Genomic DNA, 15,178 nt, shown 5'->3' on the forward strand with positions numbered 1-15,178 from the left:
ATTTGTTGGTTTGGTTTACTTGTCAGACCCTAGTTCAGTGGACTGCGTGTGCCCCGGGCTTGTAAATCAAATGCTGCTGGTGGGCTTGCAGCACTGGTTGTGCCACCCAGAGAAGCAGCCTGTAAAGTGTGTCTCAGGTCTGCCATTGCAGAGCCTGTGTGCAGTCTGGTACTGCAGTGTTGACTGGGCAAGTGCACCCAGTTGCCAGTCCATAAACCTTACCTTTTCTGCATATTAGTCACTCCTATTGTAGGTCCAAGGGCAGGATGCATTGTAGGTAAAAGGTAGGACATGCCCTGATGTGGGTGGCATGTCCTGATAGTGAATTAAAGCCATTTTTGTTTTTCACTATTGCAAGGCTACCTGTTCCCTATAGGCCAGAATGGGCAGTTTGATTATAACATCTTATAATCCTAACTGACTCAGGGAACCAGGTAGAAATTCGAGTTTAGTATGCCTGAATTCAGAATGGTAAAATACATCTTTTAGTGAAGATGGTTTTAACATTCTGTGTTTGAAAATACCACTTTTAGAAAGTAGGTATTTTCTTGCCTAACTGTCCAAGCCTACCTCTGCTAGGTTGTGTATTCCTTGTCTGGAGTTTTAGTGACAGGGGCTGGGGGATTCCAGGAGACAGGGTGAGCCAGCACAGGATTGAATAGAGCTATCTGCATGCAGATGGGTGGGAGGAGTTGCACCAGGGACCTGAATAGGGCTGTGCCTGCCTTCCACAATGCTTGCTCCTCCTCATGTGGTGTGTCGGATGTCCCTGGCCCACACTGTCAAAGGAAAGAAGAAGTCTTGTCAACAAAGTGCTCCAGGACTGCACATAACTGGTTTGGACTGGGTACAGGACCCTCTGCCTTCATAGGACAAAGAATTTGCTAGTATAAATATGGGGACCCAGACCCCAGAGAATTAGATCACTTTTGGGAAACAGGAAGAACCTTTGCTGAGGAGAGGAACCAGAGAAGCTGAGGAAGAGACTATCCCTAAGCTGAGTGCTGTTTGGGGGATTGGCCTGGAGTGGTTGCTTAACTGACGAAGAAAGGAGAAAGGACTTTGTGCTACTTTCAAATCAACTTGTAAGGGATCTCCAAGGGCTTGAGATAGAGCTTGCATCCTGCCGAAATCTCAGGGACAACAGACTTCACCAACCAGCTCCCCTGCCTTCCCATGATGGGAATTGAAGTGCCTGCTGTTGACCTGGGCCTTCTGAGAGACTGCGTGTTGCTGGGAGCTGGAAGTGCGACTCAAGACGAAGAAGCGTGTTGCCGCCGCAGTCATTGTTGTCGCATCACTGGAGAATAGTTTCGCCGTCACAGCAGACGCCGTCGCATCACCTGAGAAGCGAGCTGCCGCTGCTGCTGTCGCCATTGCATCGCCAGGGAAGAATGTTGCTGTTGCAGCAGACGCCATGGCATCCCCGAAAAGCATATCACAGGGCCTGTCGCTGCTCGGAAGAATCGCTGAGTCGCCGCACGGCCGTCGGGCATGCACGCATCGTTGTCGCATCAAGAAGATGCCCTTTTGTTTCATAGCACCGGATCGCATCACCATGGAAGCGCAGTAAGAAATCAACGCATCACCTCCCCATGCGGTGAAGAACCGACACATCCCCTACGCAGCAGTAGGAACCCAAAGCATCACCGTTCTTGCATGTAAGGAACCAACGCATAATTTTCCCTGCAAAACCTTCATTGTATAGCGTTACGCATCCAAAGGGACATTGAACTCAAAGTGTTGCATTTTACATCTAAAGAGAACTAAGCCATTTCTACCATTTTTAAGTAAAGTATTGTGGATTTTTGTCATCTGTGGTCTTGTGTTAAGATAAAAATACTTATTTTTATACTACAACTTGTGTGGTGTCCATCTGTAATGTTGTCACTGGGTTACTGTATGTGTTCACAAATGCTTTACACACTGCTTCTGGGATAAGCCTGCCTGCTCGTGCCAAGCTACCAAGGGGGTGAGCAGGGGTATTTTAGGAGTGTACCCCCTTACCCTGAATAGATGCAAGGGTCCCTATTTGGTCAAAGGTACCTACCTCGGCCAACTAGAGACCCCCAAATCTAACAGTAACAAACAGGAAGAACTCCATCTTTTTGGGTTGAGCTTCAGGTAGGTTCTTGACATCCAATTTGGGTTGAGTCCAAGGTAGGTTTTCAGTCACTAAAAACTGTTTGTCAAAAGGAAATTAAGGTTTATTTTGTGTCCTCAGTGCTTTATATATGTTGATGTTTTTCTTGGTGAGTAAGGCTCTGAGAGGTAGCATGCAGAGACTTAAGATGATGGTAGAGAAGATGGTGTATTCCAAAGGAGATAGGGAGTTTTGGCGTTCTGGTGTCTCAGTCTGTGTGAACTCTTGGCAGTTGGTGAGGGTGGAGGAGAACCATTGTAGGACTGGTCAGAGAAGCCCTTGTGCACATCCAGGGTGCGAATCAGTGCTTGACTTTTGACTGTCTTCATGGCTGCAGAGAGGTCGAGTGGGATCAGTAGTCAGAAGCCCTTGATAAGAAACGCATGGTGGAATACTTGAAAGGTGGTTGTCTCTATGCTGCATCATAGTGTAAATCCCCATTGGTAGTCCTGTAGAAGATTGCTTATGTTGCTCCTGTAAATGTGTGGAAACTGCTTTCTCAATGATTTTTCATTATATTAAAGGCAGGCGTGTGATAAGGAAGAATGTCTCTTTCTTCCAAAGATGGGGGATCTCTACTCTCTTTAGTGTGCCTGGGATGCCTCCTACACTCTAGCTGAACCAGTTACTTTATAGTCGTTCCCTCTTCCCACAGTCTCCAGGTAAGACACATTTAAATACCAAAATGAAATTGGTAATCCATAATCTGTTACCAGGTGGCCACAGTTAAAGGGGTTTAGCAGGCGAATGCAATCTCCTTGTGTTACAGGTATTTTCCAGAAAATAGGTCTCAAGTTACTCTATAGCTTTAATCGAGGTAGTGCACCATCACATGGTGTAGGGAGTGCAGATGGGCATACTCGCAGTCTCACAGTCCATCATACTTTGCACCTGTGGTTACATCAGGGAGATTTCTGCCTAACCCAGCTTGTTTCTGTGATGCTAGACAATCGGTGGCCCACTTACAGGATATTCATTGTTTCACAAACCAGCATTAAGGCTGCATATGTAACATAAATAAACTCCCTACTTTGAATGATAACTATAATTGATTACCACAAACAGGAAAGGCTGTAAAAGGTGGTGATATGGCTTGGATTGTGTACAGTACAGTGTTTAACCCTCATGTACCCAATGACATTCTTTAACTTATTTCAGACAGTGATGAGCAACTGCATTCTGACCCCAAAGGTTAGTGGAATATAGTATTATCTCGAATATCTGGAATCTTTAGGTATCTGGAAACAGTTAGATCAACATAAGCATGAAAAAGCCACACACATGTTTGGCTCCATGGCAGTAGCAGTCTTGAGGTTAAAATTCAATTGTTTACTCTTTCCTGGAGCGATCATACTCGGGTTTTGTGCCTGCGTGACCATAAAAATATTGGTGAAATGACCAAGTAAAGCTTACCTACTTGGAAATGAAGCGTCTGCTGTTATAATCCTTCAATCTGAACAGTTCCATGACCAGGCTGCGGAGTGTTGTCTATGTATGCAGGGTTATCACTTTTCTTAGAAAACAATATTGGTCTATAGTTTATGTATTGCTATTTTGCTATTTTGGAACAGCCAGTAGCTGGTGAATGGAAAAGGGTTTGTGTAAAATTGTCAGATGTTAGGTTTAGGTTTCATAATGGAGAAAACAACGGATTTCACTACTTTTCCTTACACTTCTACCAGCTTTAAATCAGGCCCGGCCCCTAATAATTGTACAAACGGCAGTCACTTAATGTGTGTATTTCCACATTAGAAAGTGTCTTAGATCTACTAAGGTATGGTTAGGAGACAATGACTCAAGAAGGAACTCACCTTCCCCATAAGTGGATTTCAGCTGAGCTGTGGACAATTAAAGCCCTGCTTCGCTAAGCCACTAGGAAATGGCGAAATTAAGGTTTTTGATGGACATGGGAGCAGAAAACATCAAGAGCAAGTGCTAGAAAAGTCCATTGAAGCAGCTACACCGTCTTACTTCAGTATTAGCATGGAAGAGGCTGATAATTGTGCTGAGAAGTTTTTTTAAGATATTTATAGATGAAACTGGGGGGCATATTCTCAAGAACGTGTGATAATTACCGCAAAATTAGCTTAACGCAACTCTTCACATCGCAGTCTATCGCGGGAAAATAACGCAGTGTTAACATTGTATTCTCAACACGGCGGTAGCACGCGATAGGCTCACGATAACGCGTCAAATGTCTGCGATAAAGTCAATGCGACATTGCAAAATGTTAAACACAAATGCAAAAAAAGTTGCAATGAGGCCAATCGTGATACAAAAATCTGTGGAAATCAGCGACAGGTCTGCAATTCCCACGCATCAAGCGGCAAAAAGGCACCATAAAAGCAGAACAAAAACAAAGGGAAACAAAAATAAACTGCGTAGCACCATGGATGCACCCGGACCGAGTGCAGAGGTCAACGTGAGCCCCACAAGCCCCACAGACCACCATCAAGGAACCTCGGGGTCGGGGAGGGGCCAAGGAGAAGAGGAAGAGGAAGAGGAAGACGGGGTGCAGTCCGCAGGAAAACCAGAACAGTGTCACGGAGGTGACAGAACACTGCTATCAACTAAACTTCAATTTGACAAATGTGAATGCGGTCGGAGGTTCGAGGACGTCAATGGAATAGGCCAAGTGTCGCTGGCATGAAGTGAAAAGCCAAACCAAGCACAAACCCCCTGCCAACAGGAAGGCAGCAACGGCGACAGGAGGTGGTAGTCCAGCGCCACAGGAGGAGCTGGAGGAAATGGAGTCCACAGTCATCAGTGTGGAGACGGTGCAAGGATTTGGGAGTCTGGATACAGCTTGATAGGAACTGACACAACATCAACAGGGTGAGTAACGACCGGGACTGGGGAAACGGGGGGAGATGGGCACAATGGCACACATGCACAATGATGTGTAACACACTGCACACCCACAACGACCCAGAATCATGTCCCTGATCCCTGTGCACACTGCAGCACACACAAACACCAAGTAGGCCCCCTTCCACCATGTGCCCAAAGGGGTCGCACCCCACACATCAACAATCCCACAACCAACACATGCACACTTTCGGAACCCCGCACAGATGAGTATTTGTGAGCCATACTGACAATACAAGTGAAACTACATGATGATCAGCATGGCTGCAGTACAATCATCATGACATTGTGCACGCCATATTACTGTGGACCACATCTGGAAAGGAGCAGGTTACACTCTGACACATCCACGTGCACAAACAACCCCTGACGTCAACAACACATCTGCTGACAATCAATGCACAAGAGTACAATAACCGTCCAAGAGTGCAAATGACCCAAGTCGCCAACATCTCAGCACTGTTAAAGCACAAAATTCAAAGGCACACCGCCTCAGAGGGATAAGGGGCAGCAAAATCACAGCTGCAGGGGTGACCTTTCCACAATGCTGCTCACACACATAGCAATACCAGCATATCCACATTGACGACAATGTGGTACAAAGTGCAACACTTACACTGCAGAACAGAAGGCAAAACTCGGTCCGCTCATGCGTAGAAACAGGCCAATCACATCTAACATAGCAGGAAACTGTGAGATGAAATGTGCGTGTACAACCTCACATCTGTCAGGTAGTCTAAATATCCACTGTTCCGCATCAAAAATTCAGCACCTTCTCAACAGTCAGAATGTACATTGTCATACAGTCTGCATGTAAACTAGAACAATGCACCAACATACATGTCAACACAATGTCAAAATGCATCTCCCCTTCACATTGCAGAGGGACAAACAACACCTCCAGCAGAGTAGACCAGGCAACTCATCAGTGATGCTGGAGAGGATCTCCACACCTTCGACACCAATGCCCTACAACAGCTCATGGACATCGTAGGCAACCCACCTCCAGGAGCAGGTCAGCCCAGCTACATAGAGGAGACCCCAGCTCCTGCCCAGATCATACAGAAGGAAGCACCCGCCACCACGGCTGGCTCCCAACACTTCACCGAGGCACACATCGCATTCCAATGCCAGGTGTCAGAATGCCAAAAGGAGGTGGTCGAACAGGTGTGGGTGGGGTCTGAACTCATGGAAGATGAACTAGATCATATACGTGGGTGTCTAAGTCCCATCAGGGGCCACCTACACCCCACAACAGAAACCCACACTGCGACAGAGACACATGCATTTGCACATTTCATGTACTGAACCACGCCCAGAGCCCCGGAATAATCGTTCACACACCCACATTGGACCTGCATACGATGGCCCAGTCCACTCCTCTTACATATTGAGTGGGTGACGACAAAGCTACATGTCCAAGGTCTTACCCGCTGCCCGCTGTACACAGAACAGTGTAATGTGGTAGGGCCCGGGGCCCTCATGCATACATTATGATCACACAGACACACTCAGATAGTTTGTGTAACTGGCTCCAGGCACGTGTGCCTGGCACCTTTATTGCCAGGGTCACATGTACAGTGACGCCTGTGCTGGATGTGTGTGGGGTGAGTGTAAGCCAGCCCTCACGGAGGAGTTGGTGCTGGCAACAACTTGAAAACTGATCACCTTTAAAATGGAAACAGAAAACACCAGCATTCCAGAAACAACTGCGAATCATCATGGTGGCAGCCGGAGCAAGTACAGAGGTCACCCAATATGCACACAGAAGTGTCCATGACTTGCAGTGCACTGAGGTTGGGGCACTAGAGCTGAGCGTGCTCATGTGAATAAATTGTCTATGATTGTGTCCCTTCTGGATATTCCTGATGCAGCTGCAGTGGGGTGTGTTACACCTGCATCATCTTCCTCATCATCGTTCCAGGTTTCCCACACTGCCTGAGGTGACATTGCTGCGTGAGCTCTCCACGATTCAGAAAAGGCGTTGGTGATGGACAGAGCATCTGAGTTAAACAGGACACTCATACCCAGTCAAAAGATCAGGGCTTGTTCCATCACCGTTTTTTACCTCACTGCACCATCCCAGTTCAGAACCTGGCTACATGCAAATTAGTCTGTCCCTGGCCCAGTGCATCGTGGGAACAGGGCAGACCAAACTACCAAGCCAATTATGGTATGCTCAGACATGAGTCCCTTGCTCACTGCACCATCAGGATTCAAGCAAGCCGGGCCGAAGACGGCTGTAATGCCATAAACCGGTCCCCGGAAGCTTGTTTCCTTTCCAGTGAAGAATTGGCTTGGTAGTTTGGTCTGCCCTGTTCCCATGATGCACTGGGCCAGGGACAGACTAATTTGCATATAGCCAGGTTCTGAACTGGGATGGTGCAGTGAGCTAAAAAACGGTGATGGATCAAGCCCTGATCTGTTGACTGGGTAGAAGTGTTCTGATTAACTCAGATACTCTGTCCATCACCACCCCCCTTTTTGTAATTATTTTGGCCACCATGAGTGTGGAAGGGTATGCTCAGGCATGAGTCCCTTGCTCACTGCACCATCAGGATTCAAGCAAGCCGGGCCGAAGACGGCTGTAATGCCAGAAACCGGTCCCCGGAAGCTTGTTTCCTTTCCAGTGAAGAATTGGCTTGGTAGTTTGGTCTGCCCTGTTCCCATGATGCACTGGGCGAGGGACAGACTAATTTTCATGTAGCCAGGTTCTGAACTGGGATGGTGCAGTGAGCTAAAAACGGTGATGGATCAAGCCCTGATCTGTTGACTGGGTAGAAGTGTTCTGATAAACTCAGATACTCTGTACATCACCACCCCCTTTTTGTAATTATTTTGGCCACCATGAGTGTGGAAGGGTATGCTCAGACATGAGTCCCTTGCTCACTGCACCATCAGGATTCAAGCAAGCCGGGCCGAAGACGGCTGTAATGCCAGAAACCGGTCCCCGGAAGCTTGTTTCCTTTCCAGTGAAGAATTGGCTTGGTAGTTTGGTCTGCCCTGTTCCCATGATGCACTGGGCCAGGGACAGACTAATTTGCATATAGCCAGGTTCTGAACTGGGATGGTGCAGTGAGCTAAAAAACGGTGATGGATCAAGCCCTGATCTGTTGACTGGGTAGAAGTGTTCTGAATAACTCAGATACTCTGTCCATCACCACCCCCTTTTTGTAATTAGCTCTCCACAGCACACAACTCAATCAGAAATATTCCATGAGTTTTGGTGGACTGAGTTAGTGGCACCTGAAGAGCTGAGTAGGGTATAAGGCAGATGATGGCCTCCACGACAGGTGTGAGCAACTGTGTTAGTCTGCCAGTACGACAGAAGGGCATAAAAAACAAGATGGTGGCAGTGATGAACCAGAGGGCGCATCGCGGTCTCGCACAAAAAAACCCGCGAACACGCAAAGCGCCCCACGAACATGCCAAAATGCCCCGCGAACACGCAAAGTGCCCCGCGAACACGCAAATATAAAAAAATCCACGAATTCGTGAATTTTGCAGATCGCGAATTCGCAAATCCGCAAATCACGAATTCGCAAAATTCGCCCATACTTAGTTATCGCCACAAGTCAGTATCAGCTACATGATGATTAAGACCACTCCCAGTCCATAGGCTCAAACCCCACCAAAGTTCAACCAGAGAGTGTCCAATGTGAATGAAGGGGAACCGACGTAGTGGCACCGGGGCTGAGAGGGGATGCAGTCTGCGATGAGGCCGGTAAAATGATATGAACTCTGCCATAAATTAATCAAGACTCAGTCCCAAATGTGTGACCTACTCGACCGCAGTGTAGGCCGGAGGCAGCGGTCAGCAGGGGCCCACAGCCACGTGTCATCGGCTCGCGATGCACAGAGTTAGTGACACCAGGGCAGTTGTTGGTAGTGTTTGATCACCTCCTTAACGATGATCCTTTTTTCCTCCTGACTGAAATGCATCTTCCTCTTACACCTCTCCTTGCGTATATTGATATGAACTCTGCCATTGAAAAATCAAGACTCAGTTCTAAATGTGTGACCTACTCGAGCGCAGTGTAGGTTAAGAGCAGTAGTTCGCGAGGGACCACAGATACGTGTGGTTGGACCGCTATACACAGACTTGGTGGCACCACATTGAAGGGAGTATAGTGATATAAACTCTGCCATAAAATTTGTACTCTGCCATAGTGTAATCAAGACTCAGTTCCAAATGTGTGACCTACTTGTCCGCGGTGTATGCCGGTGGAGTACGTTAACAAGAAAGGAGTACTGCGAGTCTGTGTCACGGAGGGCGTGATGGTCTGAGCAGGCTGCCATGGTCGCGGGCCTCTGGCTTGGAGATTGCACCGGCACGTGGTGAGCCCTCTTTGACATACGCCAGTGTTGGCAGGTGAGCAGTGAGGCTTGGGTGTGCAGGGGCGGGCAAGACGGGTTCGAGGACCAGCAGCCCGGGGTGCAGCAGGCACACAGGATCACAGGCAACACTGCTCATGGCAACGGCGTCGGCCTCGTGGCGGGGTGAGAGGCGCCGCCCTGGCAGAGACGTTGGGCATTCCAGAAGAGAACAAAGCCCACTGCTACGTGCTTTTTCTTCACACCCCTAAGCTGGCCTGGCGTACGCCGGGCCAGCCCACTCTGCTCACGCTTACAGGGGGGGGATGTATCAAGCTACATTTCCACGTTCTTCCCCACTGGCTGGGGTAACATAGTTGCATCCACTGTCCACTACACTCCATACACCAGCAGTGTATATCGACATGGATATGTGTGTGGTCTGCATATTGCAGTCTGGCCATCACATCCACACCACAGCTGGCATTGTGTTCATTCTCGTTCATGGGTCACCTGCCTCCTTCACACATGCCTGTTTCCCACCTCTCCTCACAATCTGATATTGTGTGGCTGAGGTGCCAAGTCCGTTGATGGCTCATGTACATGGCTAATCCGGGTTACCACAGTAAGTTGTGCTGTCATGTCTAGAAAAACTAGACACCCAGGGGAATCCAGGATGGGCTGACTTAACTGCCTCCCACCAGGTTCTGTTACCCAGAATCCCTTGCAAACCTAAAACATTGACAAAAAACATTTTTTCTCCACATTTCTGTGGCGGAAAGTTCTGGAATCTGCGTGTATCCACAAATTTCCTTCCACCCTGCGTTCTCCAAAGTCTTCCAAGAAAAATGGTACATCACTTGTGTCGGTCGGCCTAGTGACTGCAACAGTAAACGGCGCAAAACGCAACGTGGTCACACCTCGGTTTCACAGTGAAAAATTACCCTTTTTTGGCAAAGTGCCTAGCTGTAGTTTTTTAACCCTAGCTCTGCCGGCACCTAGGGAAACCTAGCAAACCTATACATTTTTGAAAACTAGACACCCAGGGCAATGCCTCAAAATTTTTGAGCCCTTGCCTGTCGCGGGTACTTGGGCCTCCCACAAAAGTGAGGCACCATTTTTATCGGGAGACCTAGCGTAACGCTGGGTAGTAGGAAATTTGTGTGAGCCCAGTGATGCCACGCTTTCACACACAAAAATGTGTGAAAAAACAGATTTTTTTCTGCTAAAAATGAGGTTTGCAAGGGATTCTGGGTAAGGAACCGTTGGGGGTTCCACGCAAGCCATATCTCCTTGGAAGCTCCCGGGTGTCTACTTTTCAGAAATGTGTGATTTGGTAGGTTTCCCTAGATGGCCGTCGAGCACGGGGCCAAAAACACAGGTGACCCCCCTTGCAAAAGCAGGAGGTTTTGATATAGGCAATTTTGAAGTCGCCTCACTACGTATTGGGCCCTTGCCTGTCACGGGTACTTGGGCCTCCCACACAAGTGAGGCACTATTTTTATTGGGAGACCTAGGGGAACGCTGGGTGGTAGGAAATTTCCATCCAAGCCATACCTCCTTGAAAGCCCCCAGGTGGCTAGTTTTCAGAAGTGTGTGGGTGTAGTAGGTTTCCCAAGATGGCCGCCGAGCACAGGACCAAAAACCCAGGTGACCTCCCTTGCAAAACCAAATTGTTTTGACTTAATTATGTGTTCAGTTCTACAGCATGAGATTTTTGGGACAATATTGCATGGAAATTGTGACAGACATTTTCAAGTTTGCAGGACATTGTGGATAAAAAAATAACTTGGAATTCACAAGAGAGACATCACCGTATACTCCCATGGTTTAACAATAATATCTACATTTAGTAGGTTATTCTTAGATGGATTGTACACCTTAACAGAGACACTCAAAAGTCAAACTTTCCAGCACAGCTATCTATTCCTCAAACACACACACACATACTGGTTGGATTTGGCATGAGGGTGAGTGATGGTTCAGTACATAAAATTTTATTAACAAGAGATTTCACACAAATGAAATGCTCTGTCAATAATTAAATGCATAAAAACCGAACCAGTGACTCACAACTCGTGAGCTGTAAAGCCATGACAAGGTACCAACCGTTTTACAGGCCATTTACGCACCTTTCATACCTGATACACACAAGACCATTCACACCATCCGGGAGCAAAAGCAATACATTACAGCATTCACAAAAAGGGACAAGGTACACCCTGCTTCAGAAAGAGAAAAAAGACCAATTTTACTGCACAGCCATCTAATCCTCAAGCACACACACATACTGGTTGGATTTGGCACGAGGGTGAGTGATGATTCAGAATATACAATTGTATTAGCAAGTCATTTCACAAAAAGGAAATGCACTGTTAATAAATGAAAGGATGAGAAACTGAACCATTGACTCAGCTCGTGAGCTGTAAAGCCACGTCAAGGCACCAACCTCTTTACAGGCCATTCATACACTTTTCATACATGTGACACATACACAAAACATTCACACCGCCAGCCGAGGTCCCATCACATTACAACACTCACACCAGCAGACAGCACCGTTCAAGGGCCCATCACTTTCACACTCCCACATTCCTGACACAGCAACTACACAAAGTGATGGACTGCGTGGAGTGGCGCTCAGCTAGCAGTGTGTGTAGTGACCAACAGAAAGTAACAACTCGCACACCACCAGCCGAGCGCCAGTCTACCCACACCACCATCCAAGCACAAGGCCATGCACATCGTCAGCCTAGCGCCAATCCATGCACTCTGCCAGCCAAGTGCCAGTCCACGCACACCACCAGCCAAGCACCAGTCCACGCACACCGCCAGCCAAGCGCCAGTCCACGCACACTGCCAGCCAAGCGCCACTCCACGCACACCGCCAGCTAAGCACCAATCCATACACACCGCCAGCCAAGCACCACTCCACGCACACCACCAGCCAAGCGGCACTCCACGCACACCGCCAGCCAAGCGCCATTCCACGCACACCACAAGCCAAGCGCCACTCCACACACACCGCCAGCCAAGCACCACTCCACGCACACCGCCAGCCAAGCACCAATCCATGCACACCGCGAGCCAAGCGCCAATCTACGCATACCACCAGCCAAGTGACAATCTACACACACCTCCAGCCAATCGCCAGTCCATGCACACCGCCAGCCAAGCGCCAGCCTACACGCACAGCCATCACATTTTGAATTTTTTTAACAAAACAAACACAAACAAATTGCAAATAGATACAAATCTAGTAACACAAAATCTGAAACTAAATATGTTGCACTAATGTCAACCTTAAAACAGAATACACATTTTAAACAATACATACCAGGCAGTTCATTTTACCACTCATGGATACTCCCAAAAATTATTTTGTGTGTGGTAGGCTCTATAACAAGCAGGCACACACAGCCCTGGGTTAGAAGGACACCCAGGGCAGAAAAGACGAGTCTCCTTCCGCAAACCTCTTCGCCAACAGACTATACATCTCCTAGTGGGAAAGTCTTTTGTAGATGTGGGAGGAATGTAATCAGGAAAGTGGCGATCTTTGAATCGAGCCACATCCTCCACCACTCCAAATCTAGGAACACTTATTCATTCCACAACAACAAGGCTATATATCACAGAGTGCTGAAACTGAAGAAAGTTCAACTTGGATGCAGGAGAACACTCCTTGAACACAATAGAAGCATTGAAAGATGCTAAGTTGAAAAAATGGATGGGCAACTTCTTATACCAAACATAAGTCTTCCGAATAGCAGTGTAAGGTTCCAACCTCTGATCTACTCTGTCAACACCACCCATGTGCTTATTGTAGTCCAGAATGCACACAGGTTTGTCCACATCAGCATTCTGACCCCAAACAGGCACAGGTGAAGTACTCTCATCATGGATAGTAGTCAGCATGTACACATCCCTCCTGTCCAGAAATTTCACAGCTAATAGTTCTTCACTACGCAAGGAACTGCACTGACCCCTCTGGAGTTTTTGCAAACAAGCTCTTTCGGAAAACCTTTACGGTTAGAGCGGATTGTGCCACATGCAAAAGTGTCCACTTTAAACAATTCCTTAAACAATGGCACAGCAGTGCCGAAGTTATCAAGGTACAAATGGTGGCCTCTGTTGAACAGTCTTCTAGCAAGATCCCACACAGTATTCTCTGAAACTCCAAAGTGGACGGACAACCAGGGGGGTCAATAGTGGAATCTCTACCAGTGTACACACGAAAATTAAAAGCATATCCTGTCTTACTCTCAGACAACAAATACAGGGTAATTCCATAGCGTGCCCTCTTGCTAGGGATGTACTGCCTAAAAAACAAACGACCCTTGAACAAAACCAAAGACTCATCAATAGATATTTCTTTCCCTGGAATGTAAATCTCTGAAAATCGATCAACAAAGTGATCAAGAACAGGCCGAATCTTAAAAAGACGGTCACAGTCAGGGTGACTACGTGGCAACGCCAAAGAATTATCCACAAAATGCAACATGCATAGCAAAAGTAAATTCACGAGTCATAACTGCTGGATATATGGCTGTTGCCATCAAGGGACTGGAAGACCAATATGAAGCCAGATTCGGATTCCTTACCAAACCCATCAATAAAGTCTAACCCAAAAACTTCTTCAGCTCTTCCAGATTTGTGGGAGTCCACCGGGTAGCTCTAGAGTGGGGCCTAAGTTTGTCACTGTTGTCCCTCAAAAACTGTTCAGCATACTAATTAGTCTGCTCAACAATCTCACCCAAAAATACATCATCCATAAATAACTAAAAATACTGTATAGGCAAAAAATGTTCACAGTCCACTCTACACCCTGCATCACCGCTAAAGGCAGGCAACACCGGCTGCACCATGTTAGGATCAACCCAGAGTCCAGCACTTCCAGTAGGAAGACTAGCAGCCCCAGGCTGCAATCCAGATGCCTCTTGCACCATCGGCACAGCAGTATCCTCCTCTAAAACAGGCCCTTCATCTGCACTGAGAGAACCTTCATCATCCGATGATTCCACGTGGAGAGAAAACTCACTGCCAGAATCTTCCCCTCCCTCCTCTCCCTCAGACGCACTGTCGGTGTCATAATCCGGCTCAGAGGAAGATTCAAGAAGCATACCAACCACCTGCTGAGCAGTCATTCTACGGCTAGCCATAATGATTACTAATAAAGGTAACTTGTCACACAAGTCAACAACAACAAACACTATGTAAAATAAGCAATGAACAAAATTCACCTCTTTCAAAAATACCTATACACTGCAAAACGATACCACTCACTTGCAAGAAGCAGTTACACCACATACTCTGTACAGACACAGTATGGATCAACAATAACCCACTAAAAAAAAGAAACAAAATTACACATTAGACAATACAAAGCACATCACAAAGATTTTCCTGCTCAAAACACTAACTAAATATGCTGCCACTATGAGACCACTTACAAAAAAATTCAATCCTACATTACAATATTACTCATTTGGAGCAAATACAACACAAATATTTTACTTACCAAAAAACTGCAAGTACACAAAACTGCACAACAACCACTGTCAAAATCACAAACAGGAATCAAAAGCTTTACACTAGAATAAATAGGAGAACAAAAACATTACAATCACATATGCAAACAATGCACCAAACCACCATCCAAGCTAAGGGGTAGGTGGGACTAAGAGTATAAATTAAATATTCACCCCTGTAAAAGGGGAGCAACCCTTGCCCTTGAGGCCACCCCAAAACAAAAAGTTTACAAAAAATCTGGTTTCTAAAGTCTTCTGCCCCCCTTGGGTGCAGATGGGCCTAAACACATACTGCTACTCTGCCACCCAAAGAGGGCAAAAGTGA

The sequence above is a fragment of the Lissotriton helveticus genome, chromosome 7 (assembly GCF_964261635.1).
Source record: "Lissotriton helveticus chromosome 7, aLisHel1.1, whole genome shotgun sequence".
Taxonomy (NCBI): domain Eukaryota; kingdom Metazoa; phylum Chordata; class Amphibia; order Caudata; family Salamandridae; genus Lissotriton; species Lissotriton helveticus.